A 5,785-nucleotide genomic window follows, 5' to 3' on the forward strand; every position below is an offset into this window, starting at 1 on the left:
AGGAGTGTGAAGGAGTGAGCCACGGTGGGAGGGAGAGAGAGGAAGGAAGGTAAAAAAAAAAAAAAATAAGGGGATAGGGTGGGTGGAGAGCTTTCCCCCTTTTTAACCCTCCTACACCCCTGCTGGTGACTGCTCCTGCTGCTGATGTGGGGCCTCTTCCTCCCCCTGATAAAAGTGTCTTATCAACACATCAACTATGATTCCATGGTGGTAAATGGATTTTGCATGTTAGGTGAAGGACAACCTGTTAGTTGGTCTGTGTGATTCTCCTTCCTACATGTTTCCTGAGTGTTTCTTTCCATCTCCACGCCTTCACACTTGACATCCTTTTGGATGCTGCAGGACTGGAGAGACCATGAAGTCACCAGCTCAGGCATCAACACCCAGCCAAGCTGCTGCACTTTCTTTCCTTCTGGTGTCTTTCTTTTTATATAAACATGAGCACTGACAAAGCTGTCATTTGTTACAGCAGCATAAATCTGGGGGTAAAACTTATCTTTAACACCTCTATTAATCATTTATAAGTTTGTTATAAGCATGTAATACATTATAACACATTACACTGTAGTTATTGTGGTGGCAGAACATTGATCCATATTATATTCATGCTGGTAATTATGTATCTAACACTGTTTACTTATAGTTACCTTCTCTGACTTCATACTGTGCACTAGGACATCAAGATTTGTGTGTGTGTGTGTGTGTGTGTGCGCGCGTGAACATCTGTGAAATTGTTATGTCTTATGCCTCTCCGTTACTATGAGAAGTGGAGTTTTTAAGGCCACTGTGTGAGAGGGACAGTCTCCCTCCTAAAAATGTTATGTTTGTCCTCTGCTCAGGGCCAGATGTGTGATACTGCCCTAGGTGGTAGATGTTTGACCCAGCTGAATTCTTTTGCAGTTTGCACCGTGTTTCTTTCTTACTTTTCTAAATACCAAAAGACAACGGTTTGTTGTAATCCATTTATTTGATCAGTTCTGCACCAGGAAATATATGATTTCCACAACACCTATAAACAGCTTTAAGGACATTTAAAGTGTTTATTAATGTAAAGTGTTATAGATTACACTCATCAGCCACTTTATTAGGTACACCTGTTCAATTGTTTGTTAACACAAATAGCTAATCAGCCAATCACATGGCAGCAACTCAGTGCATTTAGGCATGTAGACATGGTCAAGACAACTTGCTGAAGTTCAAACCGAGCATCAGAATGGGGAGGAAAGGGGTTTAAGTGACTTTGAACGTGGCATGGTTGTTGGTACCAGACAGGCTGGTCTGAGTATTTCAGAAACTGCTGATCTACTGGGATTTTCACTCACAACCATCTCTAGGGTTTACAGAGAATGGTCCGAAAAAGAGAAAATATCTAGTGAGCGGTAGTTGTGTGGATGAAAATGCATGGTTGATGTCAGAGGTCAGAGGAGAATGGGCAGACTGGTTTGAGATGACAGAAAGGCAACAGTAACTCAAATTACCACTCGTTACAACCAAGGTATGCAGAATACCATCTCTGAACGCACAAAACGTTGAACCTTGAAGGGCTACAGCAGCAGAAGACCACACTGGGTGCCACTCCTGTCAGCTAAGAACAGGAAACTGAGGCTCACCAAAACTGGACAATAGAAGATCTGAAAAACGTTGCCTGGTCTGATGAGTCTCGATTTCAGCTGCGACATTCAGATGGTAGGGTCAGGATTTGGTGTAAACAACATCCATCCTACCTTGTATCAATGGTTCAGGCTGGTGGTGGTGGTGTAATGGTGTGGGGGATATTTTCTTGTCAAATTTTGGGCCCCAACTGAGCATCGTTTAAACGCGACAGCCTGCCTGAGTATTGTTGCTGACCATGTCCATCACTTTATGACCACAGTGTACCCCTCTTCTCATGGCTACTTCCAGCAGGATAATGCACCATGTCACAAAGCTCAAAGTGGTTTCTTGAACATGAAAATAAGTTCTCTATACGCCAATGGCCTCCACAGTCACCAGATCTCAATCCAATAGAGCACCTTTGGGATGTGGTGGAGCGGGAGAATCACATCGTGGCTGTGCAGCCTACAAATCTGCAGCAACTGCGTGATGCTATCATGTCAATACGGACCAAAGTCTCTGAGGGTCGTTTCCAACACCTTGTTGAAAGTATGCCCGAAGTATTAAGACAGTTCTGAAGGCAAAAGGGGGTCCAACCCGGTACTAGCATGGTGTACCTAATAAAGTGGCCGGTGAGTGTATATTCTTTAACTATCTGTTTATTCGAACATCCAGTTATTGATGCTTCACATGAGCTGTTAAAGCAGTAAAACTACATTAATAACGCTTATATACTGTATAAGATCGTATCTGTTTACAACTGCAATATATTGTGTTATAAACAATTTATTAAATGTTTATACTGCTTAAAAATGCTAAAAAAGGGAGAGGGATAAAATAAAGTGTTAGAACAGAACAGGGACAGCTCCAGAGTTTACGAAAACAACATATACACAAAGAAAACCTTCCTAAGAAAACCATGTATCTTCAACTTTAGTGATTTATAATGTTTCTGAAAAACTGAAGGAGTACGTGTTCCTTCTTACTAAGCTAAATAAACAATTTAAAACCAATTAGATTAGCTTCATCTGTATTGTTTTGGAGATGCATGGTTTTCCCGGTGGTGATATGATATTCCTTAATTACAGACGTTTTTTTGGTGGCCTATTTTGATTAAACTCTAAAGAGATGTTCCCCTGGCATGGACTTGAATCTTAGCTTTGTGTATTTACACTCTATACTTGCCTAGTAGATATGGAGAATACACTTTATGACATTATCAATGACATTGTTGTTTGAGCTGACTGCAAAAAAGAACACCATATAATCTAAATTAGGGGGAAATACTGAAAGTTGTAACAACCCAAGACCAGTGAGACAATTCAAAAGACAGATGTAAGAGAACACTCGTAAAAATTTTGGGGAAATATTCCCTTTCCTCCTTGCAGAAGGAAAAACATCATCTATCAAAAATGTCAGTGCCATAAAATATTTAAAAATCATGGCACCAAAAGAAAAAATCTAAAGTGCATGACAGAAGAAAGTGTGCCAAACTAAGATGACACCATGACACAAACACTCCAGCAGCCTTCATACAAAATCAGAGGTTTGCTGTGAATATGTACATATAATAATTGCTATATGGAGTCTATAGAAACACATACCTTCAGAAGTTGGTATCCATGCTCTATATGCTATTATAATATTATACTGTGTGTTCTCATATGATTACAGTAACCCTCAAGTAACCTTTTTTAATTACAGTGCAGACACAGCACAGACAGACGGGCAAAACCAGCTTGCTTCTGTCCCTGTCTCGACTCAGCTCTGTTTATTTAAGCTAGGCTCTCTGCCACCTGGTCATGTTTTCCCTCTTCGTTGAGGTAATGAGAGTACTCTGCCATGTTCTCTGTTGTTGGATGCCCTTAGTCACCGCAAGGATGAGACACAGAGAGACAGACAAAGAGAGAGAGAGAGCAATGACTTTAATCTGTCCGAGTAATCCCTTAGCTCCCCCTAGTGCTTTCCTAAAGACAGTTAAAATGTGTAAAAACGAAATAACACAAAGGAAGCTTTCCCACGCACACTTCAATCCCCCCAGACAACGCTGAAAATTCACCAAAAACATAGCTCGGGGAATGTTTGCTGACCTTTTAAGCCAGCAGTTTAGGGGTTTTTTTCCCTGCACACAGCTGTCTAAAACAAATCATCAACAGCCCACAGCAGAGAGAAGGAGTCTGTCTGCGTTTAAATTTGCTCAGAGGCACATAAACAGTAACTCTTAGGGCCAAACTCTGGTCAAACTGGACTGTGAATGTTTAGCTTTCAAACTGAAAATAAAGGAAAATACCAATAAAAAATGACTAAACAACAAAAACAACTTAACCTCTTCTGTTAGTCACTCCACTCACAGCACGCACTTTCTACTCAGTTTATAAACCCCTTGGCCCAGTGTCAGGCTTCAACACAGTCTACATTTTCATAATTCAATGGCTCGAGCACACCCTCTTCTGCCATAGCAAAACATATGCTTTGTAATTTTGGTTGCCTACTTGACATGGAGCCATTTGTCTCTCTTTAGCTGAACTATGGATCACAGGCAGAGCAGAACTGTATCATTTTCTTTAGTTATGTTTGGGATAAAGGTTTAAGGAACCTGCCAAGCTTTTGGTCTGTTAAACTGTGGTTGCAGAGAAATTATAGCCTAAATAGCTAGCTTCTACCTTTAAATAGCAGGGTAAATCCTTCATAACTTGGTTCAATAAATAGAAAAACATGTCATACAGAAATCTCATGGATAAATATGTGATTCATTTCGATTCAACAGTTGCAGTTTTCTCATTGCACTTTTAATATAGAGCATCTATAGACTGTACTCTTTGTATTTTTATTTACAGAGACACAATTTCAACCAAAAGTAAGCAAGTGGCAACAATGGAAAGGAAAAAACACAAAGAAAGTTAGAAACCTTGAGCAGAACCTAATCTTAGGATGAGCGGCCAAATGGTTGGGTTCAGAGAAACAGTAGCCCAATGCAAGTTCCACATAGAGATGAAAAATAATAGCAGTGGTAGTGGTAATAATTTCACCTCAATGATAAATTAATTTATTTTAATATTTAAAATTAAATTATCAACTCCTGGACTTTAATAGCTCCTGTGTTTCAGCAGCTTTTCTGCTCATGATCAAAACTTCCTGCACATTCAGAATCTCTCCAACTTATCTGAAATGTCCAGAAAAATCCCTCATCCCTTGATGAGAATTCACAATATTTTTAAGTCTACCTTCCCTATACTCTACAGTGCATTATGATATTGCTCCGCTGGTAGTAGGCTATCCTCTTTAGACCGTTTTACCGACAGATGTGGGACTGCATGCTGCATGTGAAACCGAAACCAACCGAAAACACTACTGTGGGGCAGAAATCTCACCACAAATGCACACATGTTAATTTCAGCACCTCCGATAAATTGCAGCTCACAGTCCCAAAAAGAGCAACCTTGCACCTCAGTTTTTAAATGTTTATATTGCAAAACCGTATGAGCTACGTTACCACTCGTCACAACGTCTCGGGTTACGTATGTAACCCTGGTTCCCCGAGAAGGGGAACGAGAGACTGCGTCGGTTACGACACTATGGGAACGCCTCTAGGCGAAGCAGGTCTGAACGTGAATGAAATCACTCCAATCCTATTGGCCTGTTGCTAGAACGGTAAGGTGTGACGGAATAACCGGAGGAGTATAAAGCACACCTGTACACACTCATCATTAGCTTAAACTATGAAGCAGGCGCTTCAGGCGGGGAGAGAGGTGCGGCGGACCGACGCAGTCTCTCGTTCCCCTTCTCGGGGAACCAGGGTTACATACGTAACCCGAGACGTTCCCCTTCGAGGGAACTCGAACTGCGTCGGTTACGACACTATGGGAACGAGATACCCACTAAACCGTGCCGAAAACCCCGCCTGCCCCTGTGTGCAATAAAAGTGGCACTACTAAGAGGAGAGCGCACGAGTGCCAGGTGCCGAAGGAAGGTCAAGACTGTAAAACCGAATGAATGTGTGCGGAGTGGCCCAGCCAGCCGCTAAACAAACATCCTGCAAGAGACCCCGGAAAGGAGGGCTCGAGAGGCCGCCTTGCCTCTGGTAGAATGAGCCCTCATAGCCACAGGTGAAGGCAAACCGCGCACCTGATAGGCCAGGGAAATAGTCTGAACAATCCAGTTGCTAATAGTATGTTTGGATGCAGGGAGCCCG

Source organism: Micropterus dolomieu, linkage group LG05 (assembly GCF_021292245.1).
Source record: "Micropterus dolomieu isolate WLL.071019.BEF.003 ecotype Adirondacks linkage group LG05, ASM2129224v1, whole genome shotgun sequence".
NCBI classification, from domain to species: domain Eukaryota; kingdom Metazoa; phylum Chordata; class Actinopteri; order Centrarchiformes; family Centrarchidae; genus Micropterus; species Micropterus dolomieu.